This window comes from Phyllostomus hastatus, unplaced genomic scaffold, assembly GCF_019186645.2.
Source record: "Phyllostomus hastatus isolate PE091 unplaced genomic scaffold, TTU_PhHast_1.1 phas_scaffold_501, whole genome shotgun sequence".
NCBI lineage: Eukaryota > Metazoa > Chordata > Mammalia > Chiroptera > Phyllostomidae > Phyllostomus > Phyllostomus hastatus.
Window position 1 is genome coordinate 48,801,995 of NW_025334033.1, and position 25,688 is coordinate 48,827,682.

At 43.7% G+C, this 25,688-nt stretch overlaps 1 protein-coding gene across 6 annotated transcripts in view; it reads left to right on the top strand.

The window, feature by feature from the left end:
* Window positions 1-17,294: 17,294 nt before the first annotated feature.
* The window catches only part of RGS6 (regulator of G protein signaling 6), a 470,324-nt gene continuing 461,930 nt past the window's right edge, over window positions 17,295-25,688 (top strand). Inside the window, exon 1 of one of the 6 annotated variants that reach the window (XM_045822473.1) lies at window positions 17,295-17,335. The gene's annotated coding sequence lies outside the window, so the exon portion shown is untranslated. Of the gene's footprint in view, window positions 17,336-17,655; window positions 18,036-18,213; window positions 18,353-18,765; window positions 18,856-25,688 lie in introns of those variants that run through there. The other 5 variants (XM_045822471.1, XM_045822475.1, XM_045822476.1 and 2 more) reach the window with 5 other exon arrangements.

Sequence of the window (25,688 nt, forward strand, 5' to 3'; positions counted from 1 at the left end):
TTCATTTAACAACAATAAAAACTTTTTTCAAATTCATTAAGTTGAAATTGCATAGAATAGTCAGTGTCTCAATTATTACTGAACCCATCATGTTGCCTTCCAGGCCTTCCACGTGCTTGACCTGGGCATGTTATTTAGCTTCTCTGGATCTTGATTCCTTTGCCTGAGACGTGAAGAGGTGTTGTATCAGCTCAGCATTTCTCCAGCTTCAGTCCTTTGGGTAACACCGTGATATTTGCCTTGTTGACTTTTCACTTACATAATTACTTTCTCTGCATTTTTCCTCTAAATTGACTCATTTGTTATAAATTGACTCATTAAGTATAAGTCCTTTTTAAAAAATAAGTCTTGTCTATAACATCTAGGAAATCATGGGACAGATGTGATGATGACTTTTTTAATATGCATTATAAGCACATAAGTAAAACGAAAAAGATTTCTGCATATATGTAAAGTCAAACTGCACTCTACCATGATGATTTGTAGGCCCCACTCTGGGAAACTTTGGCCAGGCTGATTTCTAAGCTCTCTTGGAGTGCTAACGTATGATTGTTCACACCTGGCCTTACCTAACCAGGCTTATTCTCACAGCTTCCTGAAATAAAAGTTCAGGTTTGGACAAATCAATGTCCTTGTTGCTCTTTGTAGACAGTGTATATGCATTCTGGTTCCTTCATCTAGAATCAATAATTTACTATGGAAAGAAAAACCCTGACGTAAGTAAGGAGGAATGAATTGATAAAGCACGTGATTGGATGAACAAACTTCCCTTGACTGCTAGGTCAATAAAGTCCTTAGGGTTGGAATTTATTGGGTAAAAGTCAAGTAAGATTGGTCATTTATGGGCTATTATTTTTTTCTTGAAAAGGAGGGTTACCTGTTTACTGGGCAAATTTACTGAACAAATTTCTGAGTGTCTCCAGGGTTTCTTTAACCTCATCTAACAGAGAAGAGATCCAGTTTGAAAATCATTGGTGAGTAATCACCAGTCCATCTGGGTAGAGAAGTAGGAGGGAAGGGGAAATAGCCTACATGGTTTGTGATGGCCCACAGACCATCACATTAATTACTATAGAAATTAATGAAATAATTAGTTAATTTACAATGTGTTTATTCCATGCTAGACACTGGATATACAGACGTGATCGGGCGTGTTTAGGGTGGAATGACCATAGACTAGACACTGGATATACAAAGATAATTAAGATAGTTCTCTACTCTCTAGGAGCTCAAGTTTTGCAGTAAATAAGTAAATAAGTGAGTATGATAAGGCATCACAGGCCCCCAAAGCAGAAGTATGTATAGGACATAAGGTGGCCAATGGAGAAGGAATGTCAGTTCTATTGGAAAATCAGGCAAAGCTTCTGAGGGGATATAACCCTCAAGCTGGGTCTTGAGTTATAAACAGTATCAGTTAGTGCAGGAGGGAATGCCCTTCCAAGGAGAATAAACAGGCAAAATTATCTGGCATATTCAGAAGAGTGAATGTAATTTATTAAGGAGGGAACATCTAGTTATCTGTGTGTATGGTGTGTGTGTGTGTGTGTGTGTGTGTGTGTGTGTGTGTGTAGAAAGAGAGAGAGAGATTAGACTCCAGTGTATTTGAGAAGCTTTTGAAGACTTTTAATCAAGGGGTTATGTGTTCAGAACTGCATACTAAAAGCTCACTCAGGCAGCTGGGTAGTGGATGCCTGGGTTGAGAGGGGTTCCCAAACTACAGGCAAAGAGCCCAGCTGAAACACTATTACAAGGGTACTGGTGAGAGGTGGTGAGGACAGCAGCAGTATGTACAGAGAGAAGGAACAGATCTCAGAGGTTAAAAAGGATTAATAATGAGAGAGTGGGAGATGTCTAGGAAGATGCCACGATTTTCAGTTTAGGTGACCGGGCAGTGGGGGCCATCCTCAGTTCTCGGTGTGAGGACACAAGAGGAAAGATGCAATTTGGCCAAACAAGAATTTCTTTTGGAATTGGGTTCCTTGGGGCCTGCATGGCAAAGTGACAGGGTATGGAGGGTATGGAGCAGTGACACCTGAGTTTTTTCTCCAGTTCTGTTGGCATGACCTTGTTTGACTTTCCAACATCCCTGAGTCTCATATCTTTGTCCATAAGATGTATGGCCAGCCCTGGCTTGATTTGAGGTCTCTAAGACAATAGATACGTGAAAGTGTTTTTGCAAATGTCTTCATAACTGTAAATATTTATGTCTCCAGAAAAGTACAAGATGTAAAACGCAGCGTCATCAGCACATTTAGCTTATAAATAGGCCGAGTGAGTGGCTGCTTTGCATTGTGACAGAGCATCCAGCAGAGATTTCTCTGCGAAATTGCCAATATCGCTGCTTGTCCTCTGACCACGGCGGCTTAATTCCTGTGAGACTAAAAGGTATTACTTTGCTCTGCAACACTCCATTCAAGAACCATTACCACTGTTTATTTTTTCTAAATCTCATTAAATTGTTTCTCCATTCCCACTTGCCAGGGTGGCCAAAACATTCATCTTCAATCCAAATTGAGATTCCCACTGGATCACCCAACAAGCCTGTTTTTCACTGGTGAAATGAATAGGGTTCAAGATATGCTGGCTAGAACTCCTGCACAAGGAGCCCAACCTTGCATCAACAGGGTATACTTGCTGACTAGAAATACTGCACAAGGGGCCCGACCTTGCATCAACAGGGTATACTTACTGTTCTAGGTTTAGGCAAACTTCTAACACCTGTTAATTCAGACCCAAGGTCTCTGAGATCCTTACCCCCAGAGCTGAGAGGGCATCTGTGCTAGAGGTTTACATGCCCAAGACAACTCAGTAGCATTATCATCCAGGACAAAAAATAAAAAAACGTTATCTACTTTTTGGTTGTTCTTGTGTTCAGAGTTTTCTGAAGAATAATCATGTTCCTATAAATGAGAAGAGTTGTTATGTCAACATGTCAACAGTGTGGGGAGGATCAAGATGGAAGGGAAACCCCCAAACTGTGCAGCGGACGGTGGGGCTGGTGAGGAGTCTGAGGGGTGAGTCTACATGATGGAGCTGAAGTCTGCTGACAAGAAAGAGGTATGAATAAAGATTTGTCTGAAAAAGAGGCCAGTGTGGAGAAAAACAGGAATCAGAAAGCACTTTGAGTTAATTAAAATGAACTAAAAAAACCCTTACTTTATTATTCTTTCTTGCAAATTGAGAAACATTTGACTTGGAGCCACCAACCTTAGAATAAACATTTCTGGTCAGAGTATTTAAAATGCTAATTCACCTCCTGGGAGGAGAGAGAGCCCACATCTCTCAGACAGGGCTTCTAGGGCGACATATGGGTCCTACTAGTAGCCTGTGAGATGACTGGAGATATAATTTTTAAACATTTTTCTATTTTAATAACCACATGTTTACTTTTTTTGTTTTTTTATACTGGTAAGAAGTTTGTTTTTTTCACTCCACCTTACATTTTTTTACTTTAAAAAATACATTTTATTGTTTATGCTATTACAGTTGTCCCATTCCCCCCACTTATTCCCCTCTGCCCTGCACCCCACTCCCACCCACATTCCCCCTTTAGTTCATGTCCATGTCTCATACATATAAGTTCTTTAGCTTCTCCATTTCCCATACTGTTCTTAACCTCCCCCTGTCTATTTTGTGCCTACCAATTATGCTTCTTATTCCCTGTACCTTTTTACCCTATTCTCCCCCGTCACCCTCCCCACTGATAACCCTCCATGTGATCTCCATTTCCCTGATTCTGTTCCTGTTCTAGTCATTTTCTTAGTTTGTTTCTGTTTTTGTTTTTTTAGTTCAGTTGTTGATAGTTGTGAGTTTGTTGTCATTTTACTGTTCATAGTTTTTATCTTCTTCTTTTTCTTAGATAAGTCCGTTTAACATTTCATATAATAAGGGCTTAGTGATGATGAACTCCTTTAACTTGACCTTATCTGGGGAGCACTTTATGTGTCCTTCCATTCTAAATGATAGCTTTGCTGGGTAGAATAATCTTGGATGTAGGTCCTTGCCTTTCATGACTTTGAATTACTACTTTCCAGCCCCTTCCTACCTACAAGGTTTCTTTTGAGAAATCAGCTGATAGTCTTATGGGAAATCCTTTGTAGGTAACTGTCTCCTTTTCTCTTGCTGCTTTTAAGATTCTTTCCTTACCTTTAATCTTGTATAATGTAATTAAAATGTGCCTTGGTGTGTACTTCTTTCTGAGTGTCCTGGACTTCCTGGAAATCTATTTCCTTTGACAGGTTGGGAAAGTTCTCCTTCATTATGTTTTCAAATAAGTGTTCAATTTCTTGCTCTTCCCTTTCTCCTTCTGGCACCCCTATGATTCAGATTTTGGGACGTTTAAAGTAGTCCTGGAGTTTCCTAAGCCTCTCTTCATTTTTTGAATTCTTCATTCTTTATTCTGTTCTGGTTGAATGTTTATTTCTTCCTTCTGCTCCAAATTGTTGATCTGAGTCCTGGTTTCCTTTCCTTCACTGCTGGTTCCCTGTGCATTTTCCTTTATTTCACTTTGCATAACCCTCACCTTTTCCTCTGTTTTTTGACGATACTCAACCAGTTCTGCGAGCATCCTGATTACCAGTGTTTTGAACTGTGCATCTGATAGGATGGCTATCTCTTCATTGCTTAGTTGTATTTTTTTCTAGAGCTTGTATCTGTTCCTTCATTTAGGCCATTTTTTTTGTCTGGGGCACCTGTTACATAGTAAGGGGTGGAGCCTTAGGTATTTGTCAGGGCAGGGCAACCCATGTTGCTGAGTTGTGGCGCTGTCTGTGAGGGAGGGGTTTGAGAGGAAGCAATGCTTCTTGCTTGGCTCTTGGCTAGCTTTGAGTCACTTCCTCCATTACCCACAAGCAAATTGGGCCCTTCTGGTGCTGATTTTCAGGTGGGTGGTTTTGTGTATATTGTAGAACCCTGTGGATCTCTCCAACAAACTCTCCTGTAGGCTGGGAGTTTCTGCAACACCCATAAGTGTTTCTGCAACACCCATAGGTGTTTTCAGTCAGAGGTTTTGAAGCTTTATTTCCCTGCACTGGAACTCTGGGTTGTGCTGTCTCTCTCTCCCCAGTTGTTCCTCCCAGTTTATCTGCATGCAAATGTGGGGCCACCTGTTCCACCACCTCACCTGCTGTGGTCCTCCAGCCGCCACCTTGCTGGGAGTCCTCTCTGCCCCAGCTGCCCATCTCTGCTTCTCCTACTAGTCTGGATGTTTCTTCTCTTTAGCTCCTTGATTGTCAGACTTCCATATGGTTTGATTTTCTGTCAGTTCTGGTTATTTTTTGTTTTTAAATTTATTGTTGTCCTTCTTTTAACCAAAGAGGCACAGTGTATCTACCTACCTCTCCATCTTGGCTGGAAGTCTCCTACATATTTACTTTATGACTGTCATTATTCCTCACAAATCATGGTGTTCTAGAAAAGGCAATGACAAGGCATTTTATTTTAAAATAAACTTGTTTAAGCAAAAAAGTGGATTGATTAACTTTAAAGAAAAAGTATTTAAAAAACAGGTGGCAGAGTATAAACAAATAGAAAGGCAGTGTCAGAATGACTAAAGTTTGGGAAACATTGAAGATTGTGCTACCTTTGGGTGCAGAAATGGGAAGGAAGAAGAAATAACCTGCACGAATTATGATGGCCTACAGACAGGTACTTTCTCAGCCAGGTTACTTCCCATGGGCTTTTCTCTCATGAAGATTATTCTCTGAAAATGCAAGTAAGATGAGGAAAGGGTCACATCTTAATATATGATGAGCACATTTGTTTTTTTAAAGAAGACTTTATTTCTAGAGAGAGGGGAAGGGAAGGAGAAAGTGAGGGAGAGAAACACCAATGTGTGGTTGCCTCTTTTGTACCCCACATTGAGGACTTAGCTCACTACCCAGGCATGTGTCCTGACTGGGAATTGAACAGATATCCTTTCGGTTTTCAGGCTGGCATTCAATCCACTGAGCCACGCCAGCCAGGGCTGATAAACACATTTCTTAATGATCTGCTTACATTCTGACCAGGACATATCTGCAGGGAGAAAAATTCCTGGGCTGCACTGCAGTGAAGGGGAGTGGACTCCAAGACAGCTTGTCAATCTCACAGTTTTGTCCAAGTCTTGAGTAGAGAGAGCCCTTGGGTTCTTACCTAGCCCAGTGCTGACAAGTGGATTGAATTCAATGACCTGAAGGTTTTAATGCAATGATGTGCACTCCTTAAGAGTAAGCGTGAGGCAGTGCAGCCTTTCTTTTTTTGGTTTGTAGATGCTGCAGCCCCTATAACAGTGTTCTGCAGATATACAGGTGCTCAACAAATAGTTGTGAAAGAGAAGAATGAGCCACTGTGAAAATTGTACAAAATTTTATGTATATATTTACAGATGAATAGAAAGAACTGAGGTTTAAAATGATAAAAAACTGAGTTCACATCCCATTTCTTTCCTTTATCTGCTATGTAAGTTACTTAACTTCTTTGGATTTTATCTATTGAATGGATTTAATTAACCAGTGGTATTTGGTAAATGTTTTGCAACAAGCTCTCTAGGAAGATGAAAAGCTCGACTTGTGATACTTGCTGATATCCATGGTATAAATCTTCCCATCAAGCTAATAACTGTTTAACATCTAGCTTGCAAAATTCCTGCAAATCTATAAATCAGCTCTGGTGAGCCACCAGATACAGATCACCACCGCAGGTAATGATGCCAACCTCAGGCCTCAGGTGTGTCCCTCATTCTCAGAGCACTGAGTACCTGCTAAGCTCTGTGCTCTTGGATTATCCCATTTATTGCTCACAATTATGCTATGGGGTAGATACTATCATTTATCCCTTTTTAAAATATTTTTATTTATTTATTTTTAGAGAGGGGAAGGGAAAGAGAAAGGGAGAGAAATATCAGTGTGTGGTTGCCTCTCACATGTCCCCTCCTGGGGACCTGGCCTGCAACCCAGGCATGTGCCTTGACTGGGAATCAAACTGGTGACCATTTGGTTTGCAGGCCACGCCAATCCACTGAGCTACACCAGCCAGGGATACCCCTGTTTTAGGGATAAGGAAACAGTGCTGGAGAAATGAAGAGATTTGTGAATGAACACACAGCTAGCCTGTCTACCAGACTGCCTCCCCTGTTCCCCGAATGTAATCAAAAAGGACAAGTAGCAAAGGCAGCATTTGCTTATTTAGTGTTACTTTCCTTTCTCCCTTTACCATTTCTGTGAAAAATATGTTGGTAGAAAATGTCCTGCACCAGATCCCTGGGAAGGTCTAGTTATAGAACAAGACTAGAAACATTGTTTTTTTTTTTTTTATTTTTGAGAATTACCTTAGGTATTGGTGAAGAAAAAAAGAACAATATAAGAAACTGTGAAGATACAATAAAATCCAGGTGGAGTTTCAAGTAGTATTTCAAAGATTAAATTATTGTCTAATGATCCATTTTAACAAGTCAAGGACTTGGAACATGGATGCTTACCTCCACCAACTTCCTGCCCAGTAAAAGGATTTGTAATGATCTACCAGCAAAGGGCTTGAAGGGAGGATGGCCATGTAACTGACCTAGTTCTGTCAATGAGGCTTAAGGGAAAGCATGCTAAGGGGCTTCTAGGAACAAGTTTCTTTGCTGAAAAAAGCAGAGATGGGCAAGAATAAATTCCACATCTCCCTCCCTACTTCCTTTTTTTGACATTACCCTCTAAAGATGACAGATTTGGAGTCTAGCTAGCTAGATGACCTGGAAGTGCGTACCTCTCCCTTTATTATTAGGTAACATAAAGAAACCTTCTTACTGCCTGAAGCCTGTTAATCTTGTATTCTGTAATTTGCCGTCAGAGCATCCTACACAAATAATTAAAATGGATTATCAAATTAACCTGCTAGAATTTAACTGTTGGAACTCCTGGTTACTAAAGACCCACGACCCACTATGTCTGTTAGAAAGCTTTTTGCTGCAAGTAATTCGAAGTCCTGAATGGAAGTGGCTAATAGAGGGAAGTTCATGACCATGTGTAGCAGGAAGCACGGAGTCAGGGTGGGCTTCAGGAGGCATGCACACCCTCGTTCTGCTCTTCTGAGACTCTCCTATTCTGCTGTCCCCTCTGGGCGAGTTTGGTCCTTATGTCAGCTGACTGATGAGTTCTAAGCACCATGAGCCAACAAGACAATGCCTAGTGGAAAAAGAGGAATAGTCCATTCATGTGTCTTCTCAGGGAAGTGAGGAAAGCATCTTTGTCAGCCATGGTTCATTTTCTATCCTTTCCTAAGTGAGTCCTGGCCATTGGGAACAGGGTTGCTGCCACGCTCATGGGATGTATCTGGGGTGGAGTGGGTTTAGGGGAACCTACACTAAGGAAACAACTCCAAGAGTCAATTGTCTTATTTTTCCTCTTCTTGGAGATCTTTCATGGACCTTGGTGAGGTTGTTTTCTATTTAGAATCTCTGGGAGCCCTAATGAATCTTTTTAAAAAAATTTCCTTTTAGGTTGGCTTTGAGCCTTATCTCACTCAGCTACTAGCTGACAAAGTGTTTCTTTCATTATGTTAGTTGGTTTCTCTTAAAAGAATTGATCTTCTTTGTTTTGGGGTACTTAATCTTTCCCAAAGTTGTAAAACAGGTGTGTTTTTTTTTAAAAAAAGGTGATACCAGTTTCTTCACAGAAAAAAAATCTAGATATACACACTACTGTTTTCATGGTTAAAAATGTTTTACTTCTCTTTGTTTTGAGAATATTTTTATGCTCACAGAGAAAACAGCATACCTTTAAGAATGGATACCTGTCAGATTTTTAAACTGACAAGAATTTACTTGAAGAAGTGTTTACCTGGGGAAAACTTCAAGGTTCAGTTGGGGGAGTTAGAGGAGGGAAACTCATGTGTCAGGTAAACCCCTTCCTCATCCGATCGAAGCTGTGCCTTCCCACTAGCCCTCATGTCGCCTTTACAGAGCGATTCAGGTGTGGCTGATTAACCACCACAGACTTACTTTAGACCTGGTTTATGTTGCTTCTAGTCAGAGAGATGCCTGTGAATCCCCTAGATCAGGGGTGTCAAACTCATTTTCACCGGGGGCCACATCAGCCTCGCAGTTGTCTTCAAAGGGCCGAATGTAATGTTAGCACTGTATAAATGTAACTGCTCCTTAACAGTTAAGCAAGAGCTTGGCGCTGCCACAAGGAAGAAACAAGGTGCCGGGCTGGATAAAACAAGGTGGAGGGCCGGATCTGGCCCATGGGCCTTGTGTTTGCCACCTGTGCCCCAGGGGAACCTGGAGCTAGAAGAGCTGTTTCCGCCATTGTAACTCATTCCTTCCTCCCCCTACCTAAGGGGACTCAGTATCCACCCTGCTGCAAACAGCCTGTGTTATTAGGGGACTTCGCTGCCACCTACAACTTCAGGGTGGGATTAAGTCAGTGCATCTGCAGTCATTGGTCCAGGGGCAGGCATGTGACGGAAATGGTTTCTTCAGGATGACTCTAAGGACTATTTTGCTCAGAATGCCATGCAGGCCCACTCTCCTTCCTTCTGTGGTATGCAGCTGGGGAGTTGGGTGCTGCTTACACGATGGAAGGCTGGGTAGAGACTGAAAACAAAACAGAAAAGCAGATGGAGAGAGAATGAATAAAGCCAGGTGTGAAGCCTGACCTGGCTCTGGACCACCCAGTGATGGGGGCCAAGAAATCTCTTCGTCGTTGGTTGAATTTTCCATTAGCAGCAACTTAAGGCCCCAAGATAGAATGGCTTATCTCTTGTGTTTATGGGCTGAGGAAGAAGCTGTCCTCAAGAAATTTTAGTAAATAGGTCTGTATGTTTTCTAAGTCCAGGTTACTCGAGGTAAATATGTTTTATTGCCCATGAAAAAGAGGGAAATGAATCCGTTGTGTTTTGAGGGTTGGAAAGAAAATTAGCCTGATTTCAAGCACAGAGCTGCAAGCCTGAGGGACAACAATGTTTCGGGAATTCTCCAGAGGCTGAGCCCACACCCATTCAGAAGCAGCACCGCAGAGGCATGGAGACTCTGAGGGGGCTGTCCCAGCGGGGCTTGAACAGAGCAGGCAGTTAGGGCTGGGGTGAGCCTGGAGGAGTGGCTACACAGGTACCTGCTGGCCCAGTCAGCCTCGTTTCCATCAGGGGTCAGCAGTGCAGGGCGACGGGTCGGGGACCGATGATCCACAGTCACGCTGTTTGTTAAAATGCAGAGTCCCAGGACATGGCAGAGTCACTAAATGAGAATCCCTGGGAGCACAGTGTCCCAGCTAATTTTTAGGTGAGTGTCATTTGAGGATCCATGCCTTAGTGTGAAGAGGATCAAGCTGAAAAATCACAGTTCAGTTGTTCCCTGGCCAGGCAGGAGAATGGCTGCCCAACACGGGTAGCAAGAAAGCCCAGGGTCGAGGTTCTAGCAGCTCCAGAGACAGGGTGCCATGGGCCACCACTGTGGATCTTACACTCATGGGTTAGACTGCCTGCAAATCCTGGGACAGCAGAGACTGTTAAATAGTGTGGAGCGGAGATTTTCAAACTTGTTCATCTCATGGCACATATAAACTGATTACTAAAAATCTGTGGCACACCAAAAAATATATATATTTTGCTGATCTGACAAAAAATATGTATAATTTTGATTCATTCACACTGAATGGCTATTGTTGTGTTCACTGTTGTAATTTTTTAAATTTGACAGTCTAAGGAAAAAGAGGTCAGTGCCCCTGACTGAATAGTCAGGTATTACATGGTTTTTAAAAAATATATTTTATTCATTTACTTGTAGGCAGAGGGGAAGGGAGGGAGAAAGAAAGGGAGAGAAGCAGCAATGTATGAGAGATACATCGATTGGTTGCCTCTCACGTGTCCCCATCCGGGGACCTGGCCCACAACCCAGGCATGTGCCCTGACTGGGACCTGAACCAGGAATATTTCGGTTCACAGGTCAGCACTCAGTCTACTGAGCCATGCCAGCCAGGGCAGGTATTGCATGCTTTAAGAATTCTTGCAGCACACCAGTGTGCTATGGCACACTGATTGAAAACCACTACTTTAGAGTTAATTTTACCAATTCTTCTGATACTAGGACCACTTTTAGTGTCTCCAAAGATCTTAGACTTTTCTCCCAACTCACTGGATTGCCCTGCCAGCTTGGATGGTGTGGAAACGTGGGATAATAAGCCCTGATACTGTCAGAGCACCCCTGGCCTGTGCCAGGGTCACACGGTCCATGCAACAGACCTCACCACAGGGAGGGTGCTAGGTCAGTGTCATGTACCACTGCCTCCTGCCACTGCTTTTAAAAGTATATACACAGCAGTTTGGCAGGGGAGAGATTTTTACCATTGTTTACTGATGCAGACAGAGGCACTGAATTATCCTACTACTCCACAGTCAGGAAACAGGGAGTTTGGGACATGGGAACCACAGTGGTTTGTACCTGGGACCCCTAAAGGTTAATAGAAGGCATGGCCTGGGTGGAAGATCCCCACGTGGCCCAGCTACTCCTTCTCCTATATTTTAGTCCTGAGTGTTCTTCAGCTAAAAATCAACATGATCCAACAGCAGCAACAACTTTGAAAACGGCCATTAGGAAGCATGCAGGGCTGGAGCCAGGAGAACTGATCTGGTTCCAGCTGCAATTCTGTAGCATGCCAGGGTTCTGTCTGGGCCTGCTTCCTCATCTCCAAAGTAACTAGCAGAAACTCACTGCAATCGTCATCTAGAACTTCTAATGTTAGTGTCTGTGTTTTCTTGTCAATTTAAGCCTCTCTAATATAAGGTGACTTGGAAGAATGCTTTAATTGCACATTTTGTACTGGCGATTCTAATATTTTTCAGCTTGAGTTTATCTCATTTGGAAAACACTTCTGATATTTATCAGTGAAATTAAGGATGAGGCTGCACTCACCATTTGCAAGCTTGTACCCACTTGCTGCATTAAATGAGTTGCTAAACCCTGATCCCATGAAAGGATTAGCTAACAGATTCCTTTTCTTAATTTTGTCTAATTTTAGAGGCCCCCCAAGAGAATGAAAACATATAGTTTATTGGCATTGGGATTTTATTACTGAAGTTCTTTACTCACTAATTGAAAGGAAAGAGATACAAACAGAGATCTAGTTTATCCCCAAAATAATTTTGTGTTCCTACTTGAGTTGATACGGTAGTTTAAAAAAAAAGACTCTCCTCCTTAAAAATACTCTCTCAGTACAAATATTTGTGTGTATATTTTCTTAAACCTTGATCTTTTTCCATTACACAAAATAGTTCTCATTGTTGGTATGCAATTCTGTTAAACAACTGATCGTCCTCACAAGTAAGAATGCTCGTAATTTCCTTGGGGATCGGTTTTTCATCTTCATTTTCGTCAACTGTTTTATTTTTCTAGGGATAATATGATTTTACTGCCTACAAAGACATGTATTTGAATAGAAAGGAAACATGATATATGGTGAGCAGTGAGAGAGCTGACTTACTATGATAAAGGTTTGTCTGGAACTCACCTGATATACAGACCAGCTGTGGTTTCTAGGCACTTGTATTTAAAGTACTCAAAATCTTCTCCTCTTCTTGGTTAGAGAATAATTTTTCTTTCTCCCAGAAAATGAGGTTCCCAGCCGAGTCGCACATGGCCTGCCCTAGAGCTGTGGTAAATAGGAAAGAGACAAGGGCCCATTTCCTTTGCGGCCGTGTGCCTGGAGAGGCTTGGGAAACTCCAGATAAGAAGTGGGTTCTGTCATCTGCGGCTCATAAATTCTCACGAGTTCCTCCCAGTGTCTCTATGGTGTCCAGCAAAGGTTCAGCCTCCAAAGGGGAGAAGAACGTGGTTGCTTCTTTCCTTGGCTTGTGCAGGGTTTTCCAGAGAAAAGGCATATGGGGGGCAGGGCAGGGCTCCCCTTCCTCTTACTCTCTACAGCAGGAGTCATCCAACTCTAGGGTCTATCAGAAACACCTGAATCACCCAGAGGGCTTGCTACATTGCTGCTTTTCAGACCCCAATGCCAGAGTTTCTCATTCAACAGACCTTTGGGGATGAGTTACCTGCATTTTGACCTGCATGCCAACCAAGGTGTATATGAGTCAATTAAATTCAGATAAGCAGGCAGTTAGTTGATATTTGCAATGCCCTAGTGAGAACACCTATTTGAGGAGTAGTTAGGGAGTTCAGAGACACTCTGATCAAGTGCCTGTGTGTGCATGTGCAGGGTGCGGGGAAGCAGCCTCTGTTGTCTTTATCTCCCGTCAGCACCAGGGGACTTGTTAGTTAGCATAATGCATTTTGAAATATTTTTTTCATTGGTGAAATGAGTGTGGTTCAAGATATGTAGGTAAGGTATAATAATCACGCAGTCATCCTACTCCTGCCTGAATAGGGTGTAGTCATTGCCATAGGTTTAGGCAAACCCACACCTGTTCATTCAGACCCAGGTCTTTGAGATCCGTTGTCCCAGGGCCGAGGAGAAGGTAAGTCTGTGATAGTAGCTCATCTGTGCTAGTGGTTCACATCCCCAAGACAGCTCAGCAGCATGATCATCCAGATAAAAAATTTAGGGTCTACTTTTGCTTGCTATTTACTGTTTTGCTGTAGAATAATCTCACAATGTTTTAAGCAAATTTACCATTTTGTGTTGGGCTGCAGTCACAGCCATCCTGGGCTGCATGCGACCTGTGGGGCCGCATGTTGGACACCCCTGCAACTGATTATAAAACAAACAAACAAGCTGTGGAGAGCCCAGCATCTAGCACACAGGTGGCAAACACAAGGCCTGCAGGCCGAATCCGGCCCTCCGCCATGTTTTATCCGGCTGGGCACCTTGTTTCTACCTAGTGGCAGTGCTGAACTCTCGCTTAACTGTTAAGGAGTAGTTACATTTATAGTCCTGCAATTATTTCAGCCCTTTGAAGGCAACCTCGAGGCTGATGTGGCCCCTGGTGAAAATGAGTTTGACACCCCTGGTCTAGCAGGAGGGTGCAGGGCTGGAGTGAGGAGCAGGTATTTTTGGTTGAGGGGACCTGTCCAGCACTTTAGTCACATTATACAAGCAAGTTGCCTGTTCTGCCAGTTCGGACCAAAAGATCCTGGATGGTGGTGCCTGAGAGAGCTCCTCGGAGGTGATGTGATGAAAAAGCTGGGTCCAAACAATTGGTGTGGAGAGACTGGCATGGTTATTTTGGGGCTGGTGTAAGTTTTTAAAAACTTGTTATTGTTTATATAAATTTTCTTCCATATGGATTAATTATACTGATACATACCCATGCACCCTGATTATTAAGCACTGGGACTTTGTAAATATGCATTCCATTCTGACATAACATTACTTCTGATTTTCAAAACATTACCATTCCAGCACCATGATATAAACACAACCATTCCCAGACACTCACATGATTTTCAAAGCCGCAGATCAAGTGCTAAACTGTCATCAGACTGAAAAGAGAAAAATTCACTTCATGTTGTAATCAGCTTGTCTGCCGCCAATTCCTCCTAAGAAGGGGATTATGCAATTAGTAGTAACAGAAGTCCTGGGCATTCTCTGAAGGAAGCACCCCGCATGCTGTGGGTTGGTCACACATTTTTGGAGGAGGTCATCAAGAGGATGTGATCACTGGTTGACCCCCTCTGCCAGGGGCCCAGGCAGCCAGAGGCTCCTCACCCCCTTCTCCCGTGTCCTTGGAATGTACTTCTGCCCACTGATCCCAGAGTGTTCCAAGGACACAGCCTTGAGAGAGTAAGGTGTGGTTGAGACCAAGTGGATGGTTTGTGTATGTGACTGAAACCCGGTAAAGGGACTCATACATACATGTTTAAGATCCTGGTGGACGGGTGTGGAGATCTACTCATCTTGCAGCCACCCAAGGCAAGCCTCGTAGGTAAGTTCACTCTCTCACTAAACCTGCCACCTACCGATCTGGAGTCGTCTGCCTCTTTCTTTGGTCTCTCAAAACAGTTTTTGCCTTTTGTGCACCACATGTTTGCCTTCTGTGAATCAACCAATTTTTGTTCACAAGTGGGTTTCTGGGTCCCATCACTAGAAATTTCAATTCAACAGGTGTGAGATGGGGTCCAAGCATCTTTACTGCTAGGTTTTAATAAGTACCCCAGATGATATAGATCCTGTGGCCTTCAAGCCACCCTTTGAGAAAGACCCTTTTCTGAAATGTCTAAACAGGAAATTTATTTCCCATTTAGTGGGAGGCAACGTCGATCTTTTGCTTTTAGGCTTCCTTAGTGGATGGAGCTAGAATATATATCAATATACACACACACATACACATGAACATATATTTTCTTTCTGTGTACCTATCTACATTAGAAATGATTTTACCCCATCACTTCTGATTTCAAGCAACACTCCTGGGTTTACTCTAGTTTCCCCCCTTTCTATCTCTAATTCTCTTCTCCAGCCATGTGAAAGCTGCTTCCCAGTGTCTTTAGTGCATTTGCTTGTTTGCTCAGTTTCCCAGTATATAAACCAATCTGCTGGCCATCTCAACAAAAAGTGTAGCCTATCTTTATTAAGTTGTGTTTATCATTATATGTAACATATAAAAACTGCAATTATGAAAATTATGTATGTAAAAATGTAATATGCACACATATGTATATAATGTAGGCATATATGTGTACATATGTAATAAATATTTTATATCAAAGGTAAATGTAATACTTTCTATATGTATATAAGAAATTATGTAACATATATTAGCAATCCCATATAATATATAAACTATATCAATATAAGTAACTACATATATGTGATTTCATATGTGTTTTCCCCAGCTCTGTTACAATATTTTTGACATATCACATGAAGTTTAAGGTGTACTATGTGGTGATTTGATAGACATATACGAAGGGGGGACCCAAAACCCCCCAGAATTTATTTATAAAAATTGTGTATTCTTATATGTTTAAACTTCGGTCACCCTCAAAGTACTCTGCATTTGATGCAATACACCTATCAAGAAGTTTTTTTCCACGGCTCAAAACAGTTTTTGAACTCATGGATTTTGATGCCTTTTAGTGCTTCTGCCATTTCTTGTTCCACCTCTTCCACACTGGCAAATTGTTTCCCTTTGAGGACTTTTTTTCATCTAGGGAAACAAAACAAAAGTCACTCCAGGGCAAAATCGAGTGAATAGGGAAGGTAGGGCATGGAGGTCACGTCATTTTTGTCCTGCCCAATGCTTAGCACAGTGCAGGCAGGTGCGCTCATAAATCGCCCATCATGAAATGGACAAACAGTTGAAAGAGTCTTTGGAAAAATTCACAAAGATGAACGCAGCCTCTCACAACAACACCAGCTGGTACATTGACACAGATGGGTTCCTAGAACACTCACCTAGTGGGGGAAGCCTGTACTACAAGGGGCCTGCCCTCCAGAAGATAATTCTGGTTGTTTTGGGGTCCCCCCTCAAATATTGCAAAAACCATTACTACAATAAGGTTAGTTAACAACAGTTCAGCCCCTCACATAATTACCAGTAGTGTACATGGGGATAACATTTAAGATTTACTCTTCATCCATTTTGGGTGTTTAGCAGAGGGTCTAACGCAGGGCAGGTACTAATTACTGTCTATTGGATGAAATAACCAATGCATTCATTAATCAATATAGAATGGAGGGAAGAGGGGTATACGTAGGAAAGGAGGCCTTAAACTTCAACTTCTGGACCCGCATGGATGAGAACAGTCCAAGTCTCCCATCCTTAGAAACCATTAGGTAATTTTATTTCAAGAGCCCCCCTCCCAATATAAGAATAAATCTTCAATTCATTCTTGATATTGATAACATTTATATTGCACACCAATCTTGTGTTTACCAGTTGGCACCAACAATCTTATTTTAACTTCTTGGATCTTTAACTAAACATCAAATTACAAAGCTCCCACATTAAAGAATGTCATCAATTCAAGTTACCCTTTCTTATTTTCTGTCAACTTTTCCCAAGAATACCTGCAGAGCTAATTTTTCTGGGAAGTTCTTTTGTGGTGTTTCGAATAAGAATAATCACAAAACGCTCCAAATACAGCTTGCGGTGTGAATGTTGAATCAATAAAAATGACGAGGTCAGTAACAATGTCCCTGACGACTGCGGTGGCCCGTTTTAATTTAGAGGGCGCCAGCCACACACGTCAGCGAGATTCAAAGGCTATCGTGTAAACCACTCCGAACCTGGCATCCCTAAGACAAACCTGACGCCAGTGAAGTTTCCAGACGCACCCAGTTCTTGGAATTGACGGAAGGACCTTCGCAGCGCGGAGCCAATCTGCCAGTTTTCTCGGCGGCAGCTAAAGTATCAGAAATTTCGAGGTTTTCTGTTTCTAGGGGCACATCGCCGCCTGCACCTGCTGCGGCGCAGGAAACAGGTGAGCCAGGAGGCCGCGCGGTCTCCGGGGCGCGCTCAGGTGCGTCGGCCCCGCCCGGCCCCGCCCCGCCTGAGCCTCCAGGTCCCGGCGCAGGTGCCGGCGCCTAGGTGCGCGCGGCTGCAGCTCCACGCCACACCCGACAGCGGGCGCCGCTGCAGCGGCTCCAAGCGGCGGAGCGGAGCGCTTCGCGAGTTGGGGCAGCTCCTGCGCCCGGCCCTACTCCGCGGCGAGAGCTCCGCCCGGGCGCCGGCTTCCCACGGCTGCGGGAGCGGGCGGGCGCCGAGGGGGCAGACCGACTTCCGCGGACCCCGCCAGTTCCGGGCGGGGAGAGGCGGGCGAGGGGCGAGCGCGAGGGAGCGCCGGGGAGTGCAGAGAGCGGGGCCAGCCCCGAGCGCGCTGGAGACAGCCGAGCGTCCCGCGCCCCGGCACCATGCGACCCGCCGCGCCTCCTCGCCGGCCCGGGGCTTCGCTCTCCGCTCGCTGAGCCCCCGCACTCGCCACCCCTGAAACTCGCAAAGACGAGGCGAGACGCTGGAGAGCAGCGAAGAGACTGACCCAGACGTCCCCTTCGCCCCTAAAGAGGCTGCGGATCCCCGTTTTCTGGGCTTCTCTAGCTTTACCATGAACCTGGTGCAAGATTGGCTTTAGGACAAATTCGGAAGCCGGAGGGGGGAGTCGAGGCAATTCTTTGGTTGCTAAGGTAATTGTAGTTGTGACAACAATGGGCGAGAAACTAGTGGGGGAAAAGGTGCTTTAAAACGGCATGCCCCCCCCCCCCCCAATTCCTCTGTGTCGATGCCATCTCATCGCCTGGGTGTAGATGCTGGTCGGTTTCGGATGCGTGACAGGTGTCGGGCGTGTGTGTGTGTGGTTTGGGACTGTAGAGGCACGATCTTACGTAAGTGGCAAGGCGAGCTGGCGGTGGACTTGTGTGGGATGGGTGCAGGTCTGCACAGAAACCGCGTCCCCGGGCTGCGAGGGGCGAAGCGCTCACCGCCTGGGACCCGCGTGCGGCCGGTACGTGCCTTTAGAGACTTCCAGTCTTTCCGTGATTTGGGGATCCCAGGTAGGGCAGCTTTACTTCAAAAGCAGACTGTAATTAACTTTTCCGCTGAAGAAGCTCGCCCATCTGTGGTTTGGAGGAAGAGAAAGCGAGTCGTAGGGGTGGGTGCCCCGGGCTGGTTTGGGGAAAAAACTGCGGCAGGAAGGGGAACCGAGGTGCTCGCCCCCGAGCGGATGACAACTAAGCTGGTGGCCTGAACCCCTTTACAGTCACTGCCGAGCTGCTGCGTAGAAAGTGGCCCAGAGAGATAGGAAAAGTGACCCAGAAAATTTAATTTTGTTCAGAATGAACGCTGCTGTATTTTTTAATATGATGAAGTAGGGAGGCATATTATTTCTCTCTCTCTCATTAAGAGGAGTGGCATTTCCTTGCTACAAAATGAAGATATTTTGTATCTTGCTGTTGGCTTGGAACTGATCCCCCGGCATTAACTAGTGCTTAGGAACTGGATCTGCAGGTAATTTCTAATCAATACCTTTTAGCAGCCCCTAAGTAAAACTGCCAAATACGCAGGATTTGGTAAAGCCTGACGTTGGGACTTTTTTTCTTACCAGAGGGGGATGACAAGTGGAAGAATGAGGACTGGGCTTGTACATGTCCAAACGGAGTGTGAGACTGAGCTACAAGTGTGTGTGTGTTGTCAAGACTTGGTGGACCGAAAGGTAGCAGTTAGAGTTAGCTTAGCAGGTTCAACAAGGCTTTTACAGGTTCATTTTCATAGGCAGATGGGTCTTCATATGGAGTGGGCACTGGGGAGTTGGTGAGCAACTTTCTGTGAGTTGTATATTGTTCATGCTACTTATTCTTCTTATTAATTTATTAATTTTGCAATGCATGGGACTACCTCAAAGTGATTTGAGGACAGAGGGGAATGTGACACTCTTTGGAGATACACCTTTATCAGCAAAAGCTTGCATGCCCAACAGAGAAAACTAAGATTTTTCTTCTGACTTCTCTGATACTGTTGTCAAGCTAAATTGTTGTGTAAATGTGTAAATAGTGTGGTATACATATATATTCCCCCCCAATAACTTGTCTTTTCTTGAAAGTGTCGGTAATTCTAGAAATGTCAGCTACTGTGATGTATTTTAATAATGTAGGTAGCTGCTGGTATTTCCTTTTTTATATTCATTACATTGGTTCTTAACTTCTCTGTCTCCTTCAAAAAACTTAAATTGACATTCACTGATATATCCCTGAGAGTTTCAGTAAAACAATGCTAGGTTTTCCACAAGCAGCAAATTTTAGTTTTCAAGTGAAACATTCATTACAATAGTGCTTTTATTGCAGAAATGTCTCTTTAAATGAGACAGTTATTTATTTATTTATGAATGATTTGTGGAATAAGATAGCCAGCATAGATATATTTTAAACAAACATTTCTTGTGAAATGAAATTTCACATACAAAGAAACATGTTTTAATTGAAGTACAGTTGATACACAATTTTATATTGGTTTCAGGTGTCCAGCATGATGATCCCACATTTGTATGCACTGTGCTACGATCAATAAGTGAAGTTACCTTCTAAAAGGATATTTAGGAGAACAAAATTGGCCAGTAATTTTGGATGTCTGATGGTCCACAGGGACAGAATTTTATGTGAAAGTAGGATCGTTCTGTTTCTTATTTCTCCGGTAATCTCCCCTGTATTTTGTCCCCTGGACTTCTTGGGCTTTGCCAGGAACTGCCGAACATTGTGTTTCGTGCCAGGGGTTAAGGGTCAGGGAGATGTGAGTAAGGAGCTCTGTGTCACATCAACACTCTTCCAAAGAGACGCCCTCCGAGATCTCAGTGCCGGGGTGAGTTTTCCTTTAGCCTCACAGTTATCTTGTCTTAATTCATAATGCTTTGAACCTAGGAAAGCGTTTAACCTCTTCATTTTTAGTGCCAGCTGGAAGGGATATATTTACCGAATTTCATCTTCATTGTAACATATGGCATGATATAAATAATTACTACACACTGTCCTGCTGTATGGAGAGAAATAGAATTACAAAATAAACCTTCATGTTCAGTTATATGGATGTAACAGTTCAAAAAAAAACCCAGTTTTACTTTTTTTCTTTATTACCAAGGTAATATATAAGCATTGGCAAATGGTCAGAAAACTACAAAGAAAAAAGGATTACTTGTGATTCCCCCACAGATGGTGAACCACTGTTAACATTTTTGCATACTGTATCTTCTTCCAGACTTTATTCTGATCACACTGTTCATTGGATTTTTGCCCCTCCCTTTAGCCCACCCTGAATTTCAGATCTGTAAATGGAATTTGGATATGCGTTAAAGGTTTCGAAGATTACTGCTAGACCAGGTTTTCATTTTTGTTAATGATCCTTATTTTCAAAGAGAGTAGTTTCTCTGTTTATCTGTTTTCTTTGAAAAGCAAGATTTGCACCTTGAGTCAGTCATCCTTGGGACTCCCCTTAAGATTCAGGGATTAAAGCATCAGGAAAGAAATGGAACATTGGCCGTTCTGGGCAGGAGGCCTTAGTTTGGGTTTCAATCCCTTCACCAACTCACGTGGCCTTTGACCTCTGGGCCTCTGTTTCCTCAAAGGACAAGTGACAGTTGCAGATTTAGCTCAATAAGCTAACACAGTATTTGTTGTTTTTATGTTTGTTGAGGATAATTTTTGCTTGAAGTGGGCTCTTTAGAACACAGATGGCTGGGGGGGTCACCCCAAGAGTTTCTGCTCAGTTGGTCTGGAGTGGGGCCTGACTATTGACATTTCTGACCAGTCCCTGGTGATGCTGACTCTGCTGCTCTGGGGGCCACACAGAGAACTGCAGAGTAAGCCCCTTGGGGGCACAGCACCGTTTCATTTTCCTTTGCATCTCCCTCTTCCACGCCCAGTGACGTACCTACCTGCCAGGTGGTGCACAGTAAGCATTTGTTCAATCAGTATCAGTTTTTCTCTCTGGGGGAAAGTTTTCTGAAGTGGTCAAGAGAAGGGAGAGATAATCACCCAGCATTTGGAACTATGAGGTCTGTGATGAGGGTAGTGATCAGTCATGAAATGAAGTTCTTCAGACTGCAAGAAAAGCAAAAACTCCCGCAACTTGGCGGTTAAAGTGAACATTAGGCCTAATGAGTTGCATTAAATAACGGCTCAGAGCACCTGCTTGAGATGCGACAAGCCACGGAGCTTACCAGCGCTTCACTGTCGCCTCCCTGAGGCAGTTCATTTTCTGCCACCTCTACATTCCAGTAAAGAGAGAGGGAAGAAATTTGCTATTAATTACTCTCACTACTAAAGCAGCAGCTAAAGAAAGCAGGAGTCCAGACGCCACCCCCTACCCACCCCTACCCACCCCTACCCACCCCTATGCACCCCTACACACACAAACAAAAGGCAGAGCAGTGCCCGTCAGGACACCACAACCGTTCTATGATAGGTGTGTAGGGGTGTGTAGGGGTGTAGGTGAGATAGGTGGTCGCTCAAGTCTCTTATCTTCCCTTCTTACGCCTGCCACCTACCAATCTGGAGCGGTCTGCCTCTTTCTTTGCCCTCCATTCTATGAGAAAGTTAAGAGAGGGCATTGATGGGGTGCATTTTACAGCTAGGGGAGTCTAGGAAGCTGAAATACCCCTCCTTTGGTCACCCTTGTGTGGCTACTTTGTGTCTAGAAAATGAACCCTTCCTTTCTACTTAGGTGTTGGACACATAGGGTGCAGCCATTTTTATCTATGGCAACCTTAAAAAATGTGTAAATACAGAATCTGGCACAAATAACGCCCTTTTTATTACATAAAAATCTTTTATTACAAAATCGTAAGCATGTAATTCTGTGACATAACACTATCCCACTCAAGCACATCATATGACATTTTAGGTGAAATGTTCACATTGCTGTCCATCTCATGCGAGACAGTCACATACCCTGCCAACCACACTCAGTGCCGTTACTTCTGCCGGGCCCTGCATTTGAGTTCAAGCCAAGCAGCTGCTCCTGTAATGGAGGCTACTCCAATGAGTTGTGGTGGAGACTAGCTGTCTTGGATTCTCTAAACACTTTCGTGAAACCATCAGAGGAAAAGCCATCTTGAAGTTCTGTTATTCACTAGTGTCCTACCCAAGATGCTGCTTTCTTGCCCAGGGGAGAGTGCACGTTAAACAAAGCCTTCTGAGATGAATGTCCTGTGTGAACGTGAACTAGCGGTGACAGCCCCTCGGAAATGCTCAAGGCGCCTGTGTCGCACTGAGACAAGGCCAGCCCCAAGCCGTGACAGAGAACTGTGATCAATAGCTCTTCAAGTAGCACAACAGGCCTTGTGAACCTGTTGTGTTTCTGAACCTCAATTTCCTCATCCATAAGTGGTAATAAAAATATATTCCTTGAGTGTATGTGGCTATGAGGAGAAAATGGTACACCAGGTAGTGTGTACAGGGCAGAGGAGGCATAGTAACTTGAGAAGAAGGACCTGGCACACTACACTATTTTTCTGGTAATATTAATAATCAGATGTTGGTTTGCAACCTCAGGAATTCCCTCGGTGAAATCTGAACCCAGCTCCCATACACAGAGGGCAAAGACCGCTCCAGATTGGTAGGTGGCAGGTGTAATAAGTAAGGGAACCCATGAGGCTTGAGCGACTGTAAGAGTAGTTTTCCTCTCCTGCCCCCTTGAATCTTGAAAGTTTATACAGAGATACCGAGGTTGCAGTCCAGGTCCCTTGTTGGGGTCCATGCTAGAGGCAACTGATTGATGTTTCTCTCTTTCTCTAAAATTAATGAGCATGTCCTTGGTAGAAGATTAAAAAGTTTTATTTTAAAGTTTATATAGAGGCCTTAATGGGGTTCAGTCATATACGCTGACCAGGTGGTCTCAACAACACCATATTGTGTCAAAGCTGTGTTCTTGAAAATGGCTCCCACTGTGGAAAGAGTGGGCAGAACAATCACTCTAAGATCGGGGGAGGTGAGGAGCTGCCAGGTGCCGGGATCCCACTCTTGAGTTAACAGACAGTCACATCCTCTGAATGACTTCCTCCAAAAGGAGTCTGTTGGGAAATAAGGATTTCAGGGTAATGGTTCCCCCCATTTTTTCTGTCTCTGCTTCACAATTGTAGCATTGGATTTGAGGAGGCTTGTAGGAAGTGACTCGCCTAGACAGTAGGTGGAAAGGGTGGAGTGGGGAAGGCCTTCATCGGTGGCAGCAGAAGATGGTGGGTTCCCTGGAGCCCCAAGGCCATCAGTCACTGCAAGGAAGCGAAGTGAAGCACGGGGACTGCTGTGCCCTTGGTATCTCTCATGCCAGACAGACGGTGGCCCCCACCCGGAACAAGGCCCTGTGCTATTTTTTTCTGTACCCTTGGTATCTCTTAGAGCCAAGGCACAGGGTAGGAGAGGATAACTGTTTGCTGAGTTACTGACTTTCAGAGTGGCGGCTATGGGGGTGGAAATGGGAGGAAGGGTGGACTAGTATTGGTGCAGACACACGGACTGTTTCCGGTGTCGCTGTATGTATGGACTGGCCTGCGTGCAAGTGCACAGACAGGTTCAAGCATGGGTGCAGGGACTGGTACAAGTGTGAATGCAAAGTGCAGATGGTTTTAACCCCCATTCTTGTGTGCCTGATTCTGCCTTCCTAGATCCACCTCGAATCCTGTTTCGTAGTTAGTTATACATTAATGCTTGTCTTTCTCTTGGTGCTGTGGTCTGTTCTATTTTTTAACCATAATTTTATCCTGTCCCAACACAAAGCCACACACATAGTAAATGCTTGAGGAAAAAATGGTTTCCTGAACAAAAAGTCGCCCAGGCTACAAAACTGGATCTGTCCTATGGCAATGGACTGATCTTATGAAATAACAGCACTTTTAAAGCTTTTTGCAAATCAAAGCCTTTTAAGAAAAATTAGGTGGTTTTACTCCCACTTTACAGATGAAGATACCAAAGCTGAAACAGATGTTCAGCACTTGCCTGATGTTAGCTATTGAGTAGAGAAACCAAGATTTAAATTCGGCTCTTATCTGACCGCAAGTCCCAAGTGTCTCCGATGTACCACAAGGTGGCAAAAAGACAGAAACCCTACCCTCGAGAAAATCATTTCAGTTGTCCTGGAACTGATAGAAACAAACAGATATTAACAATCAAGGATATTAAGTGGAAAGGAATATGTGGAATTTTGTAAGTCAGATTAGATAGCAAATAGATGACAAAGAGAGTAAATACAGTTCAGTTCAGAGAGAGAACATTGTATAATCAGATCTGGAAGAGATAGGCTTTGGGAAATAGAAATTGCATGGGTGAAGGGAGGAAGGACAGCAAGCTTTTCAGGTGAGAGGTATTGATGATAATTGGTTGTTAAACCAATTATTGCTTGCTTTCAGAGTAAGAACCAAGTTTTTGAAACATGAGACCCTCTGGCCCATTTTGTATAGAGACACTCTGGTTTTTCTCTGAAAGCCCAACAGCCATCCCTGTGCTGCTGAGTGGCATCAGGCACTGGGTCCCAGGGTTGGGCAGCATCAGGGCTGGGTGAGGGCTGAGTTAAAGCAAAGAGTATGTGCTGCTCCCCTGTTGTTGGCATGCATTTGAAATCGTTAGCAACTAATTCTGATTAGAAAAGTGTTGGGTAGATTTCTACTGCCCAATCTAAATCAAACACGTGCTTGAACTGACTGGGTTTTTCCCCCCCCCTGTTTGTGACTTCTGAAAGAAAGACAACAACTTTAAAAAATGCCCAGTGTATTTTTCTCTTAAGCTGCTATGTAAATGCTACTGTGTACAGATTTCAAACCAAGCAGGACGATGCCATTTTAATATTTTGCAGGCCATGCATCCTAAAACAAAGACTGATTCAGCAGCTGGTCAAACCCGAAAGTATGCATTCACAAAGAATAAGCATATTTATTGTATTTTATATTTCTTTAGGAGAAGGCACTTTAAATTTCAGAATGGCAGGTAGTTTAAGGGCTTGGCTGCTAGTTTCTGCCCCTAGCCCCATAGGGGCATGTGACATTAGACAAAGAAGCTTCATACTGCTGATCTCCATTCTCCCCTGGTGCAGAAGAGGGCTGAGAAACTGTGACTGCTTTGAAGGCATTGCTGAAAGAGAAAGTGTTCCTGAAAATCTCTGGTTAGTCAACTCTTAGTCTGGGGGTCGTGGGGAGAGTGGTGGGGGTTCCTACCCCAGGTCACCCGTTGGTCTGAGATCTCCATGCTCTTCCCTGCTCCTCACTCTGCTCATCCACATTGGTAGTAAGTCCAAAGAACTTCTCTTGATAACAATGATCAGATATGGCTGTTGTCAAGAAGTTTAAAATTATGTAGAGGGAAAAG